Genomic DNA, 14,190 nt, shown 5'->3' on the forward strand with positions numbered 1-14,190 from the left:
GACTAATTTGCGAGTTTTTGAAACTGCAAAATCTGGTTTTCAGCAGGCTCTAAATACTGAGTTATTCCTGATCAACAAGAATTTGTGCTCGTTTGCCTTCCACCGGATCAAGAGAACTGAGGGGAGGCTTGCCGCCCGAAACAGCATATGCACAGGCTCTTGCAATGGCCACTAGGGTTGGCCAAGTGTGGAGGGCCAACCCTATGGCTTCTAAATTTTTTTCGTTACGAACTCTATCTGCAGTTGAAATCGACCAACTACGCAATTCAAGAAGACGATAGAGCTCGTGATGGATAAAGAATCTAACGCGGGTGCAAGCTCGTGAATTTGCTGGTTTTCCACAGCGCTCCCAAGGAGCCTAACCTCATTCAGTTATGTGCAAGGCGAAAAACTTCCCGTTCCCGACTTAAGGTTCTTGCACGCGCCAGGCTTCGGCCTTCTTCCTCCCCGACCTTGCTTGGTTGCATGCAACATGCATGAAAGCCAAGAACGTGATTTACTTTCTATTCTTAGCCTAAAGCTCTGATACCAGTGTAAGAACTAGGGATGCTAGACCATAGGATCCTCCTCCCGACCTCCCTTTCAATTAGTAACCACTTATCAAATAATAATAGTTTATTAAGCAATAACAATTCGACAAATAGTGACAATTTATCAAACAATTCTTTCACTAATCTATAAAAACATATGCTTGTTTCATGTCATAAATCACATTTCTTGGATGGTTTAAGGGAATTCATATGCTTAGCTTCCCAAGTCATCATGAATAGCAATGAAAAATTATAAATTTGTCTTGCCGGATTAGCGACATGTTTGATTACCTCCTGTATTTGAGTTTGGACGGCTTCGACTTCGTCCGCAACCACTACCTCCGCTTGAAAAATGTTTGGAGTAGTTGATGCCTTCCTCTGCACCTTCCTTGGAGGTGGAGCAACATGAGCATCCTTCGAGCTTCGGGTCACTCGCTTTGGGGCCATCGTAACAAGGTAAAGAAAAGGAGAAGAAAGAAAGAGAACTCAAGAATCCAAAGGGCAGCACGACGATGGTAGAGAATACTTGGAGATGGAGATGGCTTGAGGGTAGGAGCTCGAGGGAGAGAGGTTGAGGGAGAGAAGGTAACTCCCACGTCAAGACAAGAGAGCGTTCGCTTCTGAGAGTGTGTGTCTGTGTCCTTCAAAGTGAAGAGAGAGGGGTCTTTATATAGGCTCTCGAGGCCAGCTACGAATAGAGGGATAAGTTCGATTACGTTCGCGGCTTTTTTTTTCTTTTTTTTTTTGGCAGACATGGAATCCGATGCACGATTTCAGTTCTCCAATTTTAGAAGAAACTTGGCTTCCAAGACAAGAGCTCTAAACTTGACTCCCTCGTCTTTCTTTCCTAAAAATACTCCTCCTTTCCTAAAATTGCTCCCTTTCTCCTAAAATTGCTCCTTCTTTCTCAAGAGTCAACTCTTATCTCTAGATACAGTCTTGAGGCTTAAATTTTCTATCAACGTATTGTTTTCAAGTGAATAAGGGTCATACTTAATAGTTCTAAAGTCCGAGTTTTGAGCCGATCGTTCCATTAGAATTCTCTTTGACTTAATAAAATGAAAACCTCAAATATTTACAAAGTAAATGAAATACTTTTATTGAAAAATATTGGGTACATTACAATCTCCCCAACTTAGGTATTCGAGATTTCCTCATCTCAAGAAAATGTGAGGATACTCCTGCTCTAATTACTAGCGACCATCATTATGTCTAAAAGAGTGATTTCCTTAGTCTGCTTCAGTTGCTACTACTACTGCTCCATTAGCCAATCGTGAACAAGAGTTTTGATAATGTCCCAACTCTCCACATTCAAAGCATCGAACATTCAAGAATCAAGAATCTTGCACATTGGTGGCATAAGCTCTCTGTGGCTGACTATCTCTGAAGCTCTGATTCCGTTCGATTCTTCTTGTAATCCCTTGTTCCTTCATCAAATGTTTAGCTCATAGTAAAGCATCTTGTACTGTGGTAGGCTTCAGGGATTCCAATCGTGAGCTAATTGGTTCTCTTAAACTTGAAAAAAGCGAGATACCTGCTGCTTTATGATCATTGTTGGTCTGTAACGTCTAAGCCTTACAAACTTTGAGTAGTACTCTTCCAAGGATAAATTGTATTGTTTCAAGCTAAATAGCTCATTCATCTTTATCGCTTCATGGGCAGGAGGTCACCGCTTGTTTGATTTCCCACCAATTCTGAGAGTTCTCTAATACTCCCATATCATGACAATGTTGTTTCCACCATAATTTCGCTTCCTCTGAAAGGCAAAACATCCCTAACATTGCTTGATTTGCAGGTATGGTCCTTGCAGTAGAAAAGTAATCATCCATAGCTTCAATCCATACTTCTGCATATTTCTCAATATCATCACCCTCTCCTTTAAAAGAAGGTGGTTGCATTTGTTTGAGCAACAAATTCTTCTCGTGAATCTCCGTATAAATAACATCGTTCTAAGGATTTTCCATTATAGGAGTGATTTTAGGATTCCCTTGAGTGTACATCAATGTTTATAATAATTCAATTCAATAGGGTACTTTCCAAACTTAAACTTATCCAGTCCACTAAAAGCTCAATCGTATGATTTAACCAATCATTACTTATCCGATGCATTAAAACTCAATCACACTACTTAGCCAACCTTGACTTAACCAATCCATCAAAACTCAGTCACATGACTTAACCAATCATGACTTATCCAGTCTATCAAAACTCAATCATATGAATTAACCAGTCATGATTATCTCAATCACATGACTTAACGAGTCATGGCTCATTCCTCTGTAAGTGGTTGGGGAAAAGCACCTCACTCTTACTGCTGCTATTCATCCGGTGTTGGATGGGTAGTTTACAAGTATTTTTTGCTAAAGGATCTGCTAAGATATACGTTAGCACAAAGAATTCTGAATGGGTGATTATATCCCTATTCTTGAATTTTCTTTGGTTAGGTTTTCAACTTTGAATACCTGTTGTGGTGGGGTTGGATACCGATTCAATAGTTTCATAAGTCAAGGACTTAGTAGGCATGCTCACAAAGTATGTTGGGATGTAACCTCCATTAGGGGTGAACATGTAGTTCTATGTGTTCCAAAATGTTCAGAAAGTCTGACATGAGAACACTCCCTACTCTATCCTCAGTAGCTATGAGCTTTTCAAGATACTCACTTGAGTCATCATGAGTTACTATTTAGATACGTATGGTTTCAAAAGGACAACAATGTTGAAAATCAAGATGTTGCTCTTGGTTTCATTGAACCTCCTCACTGCATCAAGTATCATATGGACAATTGGCTCGCGTATGGGATGCCAATAAGGAAAACATCAGCGTTCTTAAAAAGATACTACCACTTGTGTTTTCAAGGACGAAAATGCTTCTCTAAGGGGGGAGTAATGTCAGGACAAGGGCAAGGCCAGGGAGTCACGGACTGGGCCAAGGGCCAGGCTAGACAATGTGGACAAGGGGATCCGTCTAGGGCAAGAGGCTACGAGCCTGCCTATATATTGGGAGGTTGGGAGGAGGATCCTAGGTCTAGTCACCCAAGTTCTTACACTGGTAAATAAACAAAATTGAACATGGTCAAACCTGGTCATCTTGTTGTAACCAGTTGTCTTGAGATGTCAAAGGAAAAGCTTGATCAAATGTAGATCATAGCCATCTCTATTGCATGAGAGAAAGTTGGCCTGAAATATCCTGCAGGCATATGGATAAATTCCCCAAGGCGTGTGCTCATAGCATACCCCAAACGAAAAAAATCTCAATGCAAGATTCGTAAATTGAAGCCGTGCTTCACATAAATATGTTTGTGCTGAGAGCCAACGGATGCGACGACAGATGTCATGACAAAAATAATCAACCGTGGCGAGCAATTTCAATTGAAATGAACCAGTACTGTGTGGTAAGCATCCTCTATCAGCGTGTAGAAATCATGACAAGGAGTCCGCTAGGCCGAGAAACTTGCTGCCTTCAACAAGTCCAATAATAGGCCATGCCTGTCTTCTTGAGATACTAAAGAATTGGCCCTTGCCATCAAAGTATGCAACAAAAATTGAGTGCTTATGAGAACTGTCACAAGCCCTGCTTGTTCTTGGAGTGCTTAAAGTGCACTCACCTTTGTTGCTGGATAGAAATATACAGAATGGTTGTAAGCCAAACAAACTGAAAAAAAAACTATGCACACCTAATCAATCACATGCCTCAACCTGCCGTAGGTTGTATCCTTGCCGATTGCAGCCTTGCTTGGTGTTGTATATCTGTAAGAAGCCTTGCTCCCACGAAATTTTGATAACAACACTCTTAATTTACCTCAATCAACGCATCTCAAATCAATCAGTAACATAATCCTTGTTGTAAGCTCTTTGTCGGGATTGCTCCATGCTGGAAGACATGGCCTTGCCATTGGCTTCCCAATTGCGAATGCTAGCATGACTTTTATCCACCTTGGTCCCGACATCTTTCATTGAAATCCGAGAGTCCTGTTGTCTTTGATCGAGTGGTAAAGACGTGTACAATTTCATAGTAGAACGACTAGGAAGACGATGCTCACGGTGGCCCCTGATATGCTCGAAGACCACCTCGCCAGAAACCAAAGGGAACCAACGCTGCAAGGCGCGTGTGTTCGGGACCACCATGGAAAAACCCTACACCTTGGATGCCTTGCCCGGCCCTTGATGGTGGCCTTTGGTGCATGATAACATGCAACATGCTGGAGCACAGTTTCCGTTCATCCATGGGATGTAGCCGCGCATGCATAGCATGGGTTGCACCCCTTAGCAAGAGTGGTGAAAGGGCAAGGGGACTGGAACATGCTCATCACCACCCAGCCATGCCCTATATAGGCCCTTGGCCTTCTAAATATAGGGAACCCCTTGACTGCATGTCCGTCCTAGCCCTTGGCCCTGGCCCTTGGCCATGACTGGTCCTACCATTGTCTTCACATTACTCCCCCCTTGGAGAAGCGTTTTCGTTCGTGAAAAACACATGTGATGGTATCTTCATAAGAACACTAATGTTTTCTACCGTAACATCCCTCATGGATCCAAAGGTTCATTTGAGTGGAGCCCGATTCAGTAGAAGGTTCAATGAAATCAAGAGTAACATCTTGATTTTCTACATTGCTGTCGATTTGTAACCATTTGATGGTACCGGTTCCTATCCAAACATAGTGTGTAGACTCCATTTAGAACGCTCATCAGCATGATAAACGATTTTATCATAACAAAGGTGTACCAAAAAGAGTACCTCTTGTCTCTTTCCATGAAAGTAACTTGCTGACATAACTCATCATCCAAGTTTAAGTCCTTGACTTGTTCCCAATTTTCATCATCAGTAAACAACCCCACCCTAACGAGTATGCAATGTTGAGAACCTGAGTTATACATAAAGAGACTACACCTAGTCGCAAACATGCTTTAACTTTTAGTAAGCAAACTCTAAGTAGAGAAATAAATGCTTACTGATTGAATGGATTGGTGCTAACATACGCATCCTTCAACACCAGATTAAACTTTGTAATCTGCCTATCCCCTTGGATAACTGACAATATTGAGGTGTGTTTCCTCCACGGTTTACAGACAGTCTTCCCATACGCTTGGTAAACGGGGAATCACAATAGCATATAACATTGTCGAGGAATCAACAATGTCCGGAATAACCATCGTGGCTGACTTGAAAAACACACAAAGACCCAAACCGAGCCATGACCTCTTTTGGTGATTAGTAGACCCAAAAGTAATCTCATAGAGATAGTGCACATAGAGTGCAAAATGCTTCATAAGCAACAACTTGAGGAATATGCATGTCGTTCCAAATCAGCCTTTGCTAAACACTAGGACCCATAACACCTAGTGTGCATGCATTTAGCAAAAACCAGATCCAAACCTATATATCCATGGTGATCCTTGCCAATACTTATGGCAAATGTGATGCGCTTAGCACACATTAAAAGGGAATGTAAATAGTTCTGAAAAGAAAGTAAATACTTTCAGTTGCAATCTCTTGCAAGCCTTGCTGAAATGTATGAATCACAATAGAAGGTGAAACATTGATCACTTCTAGGTACAGACAATGAAACTTTTTCATTAACAACTTATAGCCTTGCTATATGTATAAACAACTTTCTGTAATGTTGTTTAGCAATACTTATAGCTAAACAAGTCATTCTAAGTATCCGACAATTTTTGGCCACTGAAATTGCTCCTGATACATCGTGCTAAAAATGGTCTAGAAAACATATTTGACCAGCACGTAAGGACTTTGTCGTGACACATATTTGAAATAGGGGGCGCCAGTGTCAGTCCTAGAGACTAATATTCGCCACATGTGGATTATGTCTCAACTAAGGATGTATGAAAAAAGAACATCCTTCAAGTACAAGATGTACTTGTGTATGGATGTAACTCTAAACACTCTGCGACAAGAGTGAGAGGGACCCTCATTCATTTCTCCACACTGGCTAAACCAAACTCCTTGAGTTCCTAGACCATGTTGTATCCCATGTGATAACATGTGCCAAATCGAATCCTACAAGTGGATTCATAACAGCAGAATGTACTTTTGACACTATGGCCCAAAATACTTGTTTTGACATACCCTTGGCATGGCCCTGGGGATTGAACTGAAAGTTCAGTTATTCGTATTCAAATGCACAGGAGTACATCTCCCCCCTGTGAAAAAACCAAGCAACATTGCACTAGAAACCCTGGGTGTTGCCTTCGCAATCCAAACCCGTTGGGTAGAATCTACGTAGTCAAACCCGTGTACAGAATGATGAGAATCAACTTGAAAAGTTGAATTTTTCTGCTACCGCATGATAGATTGCGGAATTATTTCCTTGAAAGTATAACAAGAATAGATCAAATTGTGATCCTCAATGCATATGGGGTGATTTAATAAGCACCCGCTGGGTCGTACCCCAAAACTGTGATGCCATAGACACTCGTAGTGCTATAGAGAGAGCAAGAAATCCACACAAGGAGATGCCTAGCTCGTATTAACAGTCGTGCTGTCTCAACTATTTGCTGCCTCTAGACTCCATGGTATAGATCAGTTGATGTACGTGCAAGAGTATCAAAAACTCAACTTGAGCATCGCACTAGAAACATATAGTGCAAAAATGACTCCCTAATCCTCTGAAATGAAAAGACTCTTGCTCGTCCATGAACGTTGATGTATTCGATGTGTACTCCACTAGGCAGATCTCTTCGATCATAAGAACAATCACCCAAGGAATGCCAATAGTTGGGTCCTACCCAAAATCTGACAAGGGCTCTTAGCCAGCCTATGTGTGGCTCCCAGCTGTTACGGCAATTAGTGTTCAATCGATAAACTGATGAAAACTAATGTGAACGGCATCGTGGCCAATATCTAGCTGAGAGTTAGAGCACCTTGGCTCATATTGACTCCCAAACAAAACATGTATCAAAAGCTTCTTAGAAAGTTTTCATTATTCTTGAGAGAAATAAGAAAAAGAGAGAGAAGAAGAGCATGCTGGGCTGAGGAACTTTTCTTAAATTTCAAGAGTGTGTGCCCAAAATGTGTGCTCTTATGCATCTTATGCCTGATTTGTAGCTTATCCTATAGCATACAACAATCTGTCTCTATGACGCTCTCATCAAAAGAGGCCACAGAAAACACAAGTCAAATCTTTACCATCTACCGTGTATTGGTCGTGACTGTATGAGGATCACTTGAATAGGGCACTTTGGCGGTAAATATAGTCAAATTTTAGGTTCTTTTTAGTGGTGTTGTGTATTGACAACAACCAAAAATTTAAACAATCCAGATTTTAATTTGTCTGTGTGACAAAGTGCCTGGTGTGATAGTGGAAGCGTAATCTCTAAAGCGGTGGAATTGATGCCACCTGGTTAGCATACCTTGCATACAAATTGTTAATCCCTTGGCGAGAGTGATGGCCTCAAACGTGAGAGCCAAAACCATTAGTGCCTTGCACAGTCTAAAAACTCGTGATATTCCCTACTTTGCCAGTTCCCCAAAGCCATGCTTCATATAAAATTGCCAAAGAAGTTTTCTTTGCACAATGACAGTAATTGCCAAGTGAAGTGTAAACATGAAAAAACAAGGAAAGCTTAAAATAGGCTTAACCTGGTCGTTGTTCCTGCAACTAGATGTCATGAAATTTGGGAGAAAAAAATCATTCCAAAATGGCCCATAGCCATATCTGCATAGACGCCTTCGTATTCATAATGAAATAACCTGCAATATGAAATAACCTGCAAACACCTTGCCTATTCCTTCCCCATTTTGTATGCTCATAGCATAAGCCAAACGTGGCCAGTTTCAATGCAAGATGTATAAATTGAAGCCTTGCTTCATAGAATTATGTCTGGCCTCATTGCCAACAAATGCTATTGACGACAGATGTCATAGCAAAGAGAGTCGACCTTGTCGATCATGCAAAAAAAATTGACCTTGTCGAATTGTAAATGTAAGTAAAAAATAGTAGAACACCTACAAGTTAACCCTTCTCAGACCTGCCTGGTTCTATGAATGATAGCCGTGATATTCATTCCGTTGCATACGAGAGTTATCAAGCACATACTCAATAACTACTCTACTTCATGCTGTCAAGGGACTTGCCGAAAGACATGTTATTGAGAATCTTGCGAGTGCTCAATAGTGAAAAAGATAGCTTAGTCTGCAGTTTAGCAAGTTGTATAGGCATAGAAGTGACCTTGCACTGAATGTAGATAGATTTCCAGCCATGCACGTGTAAGATGTGCTATTGCCAAGAAAGTCAATGGCCAATGCAAGCTATGAAGTTGTGCTCCCGAGCAACAAATCTGGTTGTTTCATCAAAAGATGCTTGCCGAGGATCGTAAACCTGGTTGATTAGCCTTGCTGACCAACATCGTGAAATAATAATTAAGGATTGTCCTTGCGGAGCATCTTGAGTGGACAAAGCACAGGCCTTGCCTAACACAAGGTTAGTTACCCTAGAGATTGTGCTTTGGGATTGGAACCACCCAATCGTAGGTTTGATCCTCTATCTGGGCTTGCAGATCAAAGTGTTGGCAATCACATGTTGTTGAATGATACCCGTATATGTATTCGTGCTCCTTGCAATACCAATCACAGCTGGACGGACCATCATTGTTAGGCAACTATGCCACCCTGCATAAACTGTGAGGGTAATCAACTGAGAAAAAACAAATATAAAGAGGTTACCTTGTTTCGGTTCTTGTATTCGAATATGGTGTATTCAAAGTCGTGCTTCGCCAATCATGTGCTGATGTTGGCCTTACTTTGGCCAGTCGTAATTCATACCGAGGCCTGTGGCTGGCTTTAAATAGTCGGATAAATTGGGGTGTAAGCCCCCTTAAAACCTTTGAAGTCCTGTCGTACAGCTGAGTCCTCAATCTTTGCAGCACGACAGGTTTGCTGCTTTGTTGAAATCCCAAGAGGATGAGGACCTGTTGAGTACATCACTGCAAATTCTTTCCTCCTTGAGAGCTCAAGAATCCCTTGCATGAAGCCTTGAGGAAAGTCTGCATACTACTGCAAAATTTTGGGATGCAAGTTCGGATGGTCGTCGACACCACACACCCTACATGCGCTCCATGCCGGCACTTTGCAGGCTTCCCATGTTCGACTGCTATCGATGTGGGATAGGCCCCTTAAGGCCTTTGCCACCCTTTTGACTATAGGCGGACACCAAATGGAGAAGCGAAATAATATGCAAGGAAGAAGCGATGGCGGGCCTGTTACAGACGACTACACAGAGCCCAGAGAAAATCCGAGCGCACGACGTTGCTTACTGCTCAGCGATGCTGTGACGAGTTCTACTCAGTAGGCCGCCACGATCTGGACGAGCTCAAGAAATCCCAGCTCCACCGAGGTTGATTCCGACCCTCCCTTGTGTAAGGGTGCTTACCCGCACTCACCTTCTCGGTCATGCAAGCTTGAGCCCCTATGGAAGGGGCTGCTCCTGCGGCCCTATCCTCTTCCTCCTTCCAAGGGACCCTCCCCACGCCATGGCAGGAAAGCTCCAAGCGACGAGAGAGAGAGAGGGAATTACCTTATTCTTTGATTATGAGAGAGACCGAGAGAGAGAGAGAGAGAGAGAGAGAGAGAGAGAGAGAGAGAGAGAGAGAGAGAGAGAGAGAGAGAGAGAAGACATGCCATAAGCCATGCAAAAAGCAAGCCCCCCCATGGCCTTCCTCTCCCCTAGCTCTGATACCAGTGAAAGGGCAAGGGGACTGGAACATGCTCATCACCACCCAGCCATGCCCTATATAGGCCCTTGGCCTTCTAAATGTAGGGACCCCCTTGACTGCATGTCCATCCTGACCCTTGGCCATGACTAGTCCTACCATTGTCTTGACAAGTGGGTGCCGGAAATAGGGCGCCCAACCCTGGATTCCAAAAAAAAGAGAAATAAAAAGTAACTTTGAAGTGTTGCATGGCCATGACATTGCACAGAGCCGCCGACGGGGAGAGAGAACAGGAGCACGTGGCACGTGTGCTGCTCGAACGTGCCCGCTTCAGTGACGGGATGTGTGTGGCTGGGCCTTGCTCTCCCGTCGAGCTCCATAGCTCCGGGTTCTGAGCATGTTGTCCCTTGTTCTCCCTTCACCTCAAGAGGCCATGCACACCCGGTTATTCCCCTTGGCTTCTTCCCCGCATGTCAAGAGAGGAGCTCCACGGTGTCTTCCCCGCCTGTCAAGAGAGAAGATCCACACGCTTTGCTACGAGCTAAACCTTTGATGAAGGAACAAGGGATTACAACAAGAATTGAACGGAATCAAAGCTTCAGAAATAGTCATCCACAGAGAGCTTATGCCACTAATGCGCAATATTCTCGACGCTTGAATGTTTGATGCTTTGAATGTGGAGAGTTGGGACATTACCAAAACTCTTGTCCACGATTGGCTAATGGAGCAACAGGAGTAGCAAGTGAAGCAGATTAAGGACATCACCCTTTTAGACATAATGATGGTCGCTAGTAATTAGAGTAGGAGTATTCTCACTTTTTCTTGAGATGAGGACATCTCGAATCCCTAAGGTGGCGAGATTGTAATGTACCTAACATTTTTCAATAAAAGTATTTTATTTACTTTGCAAATATTTGAGGTTTGCATTTTATTAAGTCAAAGAGCATTTTAATGGAACGATCAGATCAAAAATTGGACTTCAGAATTATTAATTATGATCCTTATTCACTTGAAAACAATAAGGTTGATAGAAAACTTAAGCTTCAAGATTGTATCTAAAGATAAGAGTTGACTCTTTTGGAAAGAGAGAGTAATTTTAGGAAAGGGAGAGCAATTTTAGAAAGGAGGAGTAATTTTAGAGGAGAAGGAGTAGGACGAGTACTTTTAGGAAAGAACGAGAGGAGGAGCTTAGTTTATAGCTCTTTTCTTGGAAGCCAAGCTTCGTCTAAGAGGTTCGAAATTGCACATCGAAATCTGTGTCCACCAAAAAAAAAATTCCAATCGAGAACATGCGCGAGCTTATCTCTCCTTGCTTTTCTTTATTCTTAGCTGGTCTTGAGAGTCTATATAAAGACCCCTCTCCCTTCACTTGGAGGACACACACTTTTAGAAGTGGAAGCCCTCTTGCCTTGACGTCAGAGTAACCTCTATCTCTCAAGCTCTTACCCTCAAGCCATCTCCATCTCCAACTTCTTTCTCTACCATCATCGTGTTGTCCCTCAAATGCTTGAGTTATCTTTCTCACTTTCTTATTTCTCTTTTGTAATACGATGATCCCGAAGCGAGTGACTCGAAGCTCGAAGGACGCTCATGTCGCTCCATCTCCGAGAAAGGTGCAGAGGAAGGCATCAACTACTCCAAACATTGCTCAAGCGGAGGTATTGGTTGCGGAAGAAGTCGAAGCTATCCAACCTCAAACATGGGAGGTAATCGAACATGTCGCAAATCCGGTAAGACAAATTTATAATTTTGCATTGTTATTCATGTTGACTAGAGAAGTCGCGCATAGAGAACCCCTTAAACCGTCCAAGAAACGTGATTCTATCATAAGAGACAAGCATATACTTTCATAGATTAGTGAAAGAATTGTTTGATAAATTAACATTGTTTGCTAAATCGTTATTGCTTGACAAACTGTTATTGTTCAATAAGTTGTTACTGGTTGATATGAAGAGTTGGTTGATCATATTTGAAGAATCATCTAAATAGAAGAATTGTTGAAATAATATATTTTGTTCTTTGCGAGTAGCGAGATAATTCCGCGGTTAGCGGAGATTAAGCTGAGGTTATTGGCTCTCTTTGTTCCTCGCGGATAGCGGGATGCCTTGCGGTTAGCGAGATGCCTAACCGTTAGCAAGATGCCTCATTTAGAATTGAACGACAAAAATTATGAGAAAAGAGCTCCTTTTGCACATTGAAAAATGTCAAAAATATATTGTGAATTAAATAAAAGCAAATATCACCGTATTTGTATTTGCAGTAGAAGCTGGAGATCAGAAATTGGTTCTTCATAACAACAGAATCGCCAGCGTTCCTACACTTGGTACACCAGTTATCTGTCCAAGAAAGTTAAACTTTCCCTTTCTCCATAATTATATAACTCGACGGTGACACCGTACGACCAAATGTAAAATGGGAACACGCCAAGGTATCCATGTCATTACACAGTCTGAGCTTCTTGCCTGGTGCAATCAGGCTAAGGCAAGAAGTCGTAGCAAGCTCATTTTGACATATAATTCTATGGCTCTTGCAGTACTCGCTTTCTTCCTCCCAATAGTACTGCGTTGATAGAATTTACATATTGAGACACAGTAGCCACATCTGTGCAATTGAAGAATAGGTAAACATTTTGGACAGAAAATTGAAATGCATCATGAGCGAAGCCGGTAAGATTGACAGAGGCAGGGATGTTGAATTGAGAGAAACTCTAGGAGGTGAGGAGAGAGGCACATAATTCCATGGTGAGCAGAAAGGCGTCCCAGGAAAGACAGATGTCACCAGTCCAGCATCTCTGTGATATATATGGGGAGTCCCTACTGAAGTTTGTTATGATGGCAAGAGGAGGCGGATCACCAAGGTTGGCTGCTTCTAGGGTAGCAGATAAATCATTCTAATGAGCATGCATGGAGGAGGAGCTGCAATTGGAGAGAACAAAGTTGAGCAACGCAGCACAAGAGGCAGAGTCCCTAAAATGGTACGAAATGTTGAGATCAACACACGGCACAGAAGGCCCACATGAGGTAGAACTTGATGCACTCATGATCAGCTCACCATTGCCCATACATATCCAGCTCGAAACCAAGGACAATAGTAGTACCCAGCAGACATTCCAAACAACTTTGCAGCTACGCCCCATCTTCTGCTCTATATAAATTATGTATTTTCTTTAATGGATGTGGAGAATAATTGTTACATTACAAACCTACATGTAGAGCTTGCACAGGTGATTCTTCAGCCATCAGCTGATCATGATGGCCTGCGTCGTGCAGTACCGAGAGATTGCCATTTTCCAGCTCCTTGTATGACGACATCCGGACTGATCAATTACTACAAACACTTTCAAGTAAAGAAGATGATGTTTGACGTCAAGCTCTCATCTACTTGGGAAGTTGGGAATTAGTGTCTCTCAGCTAGAGCTAGATGCCTGCCATGGCTACTAGTACTGATCGAGCAATGCAAAGCTTGATTGATTGATTAATGAGAAAGAAAAGAGAGGACGACGAAGAAGCAGATGGCCGTGGACTTTAATAATAGTGCTCGCACGCAAATTTTCAAAGTAAAAAATAGGTCTATAGTTGTTTTGTCTCTTTTTCTTCTAGCCTTTAATGAAGAATATAAAAATAAAAAATAGAAAAAATTGCCTTCGGAGTCTGCATTATTGCATTGCCAACAACGACATGGTCAGAAACAACTAAATTTGGGCACTTTAATTTTGCACGCAAGGCTGGGGGACTTCAACGGGTTCTATCCGTGCAAACCAACAATAGGACGAGGTTTGACCTTTGATCTCGTAGCTGAATCCGACCTTACCACTGAGCTTGCGCACACATTTTATTATGTTTGGAAAACAATAGCCCACAGTGGGTTCACTTCCAATTTATGTCGCATTCACTAGTTCACAACAAGTTCACGTTCTCCTGAGTTTACACTTAATTTACATCAAGTTCACATCAAGCCAGAATATTCCTTTTCATCGAAATATTATGGCTGGATG

General features: G+C 42.2%; 1 pseudogene; it reads right to left on the bottom strand.

Moving 5' to 3' along the window:
* Positions 1-12,545: 12,545 nt before the first annotated feature.
* Positions 12,546-13,332, bottom strand: LOC147448781 (uncharacterized; annotated as a pseudogene).
* Positions 13,333-14,190: the final 858 nt, after the last annotated feature.

Source organism: Adiantum capillus-veneris, chromosome 10, assembly GCF_014529385.1.
Source record: "Adiantum capillus-veneris isolate H3 chromosome 10, ASM1452938v2, whole genome shotgun sequence".
Taxonomy (NCBI): domain Eukaryota; kingdom Viridiplantae; phylum Streptophyta; class Polypodiopsida; order Polypodiales; family Pteridaceae; genus Adiantum; species Adiantum capillus-veneris.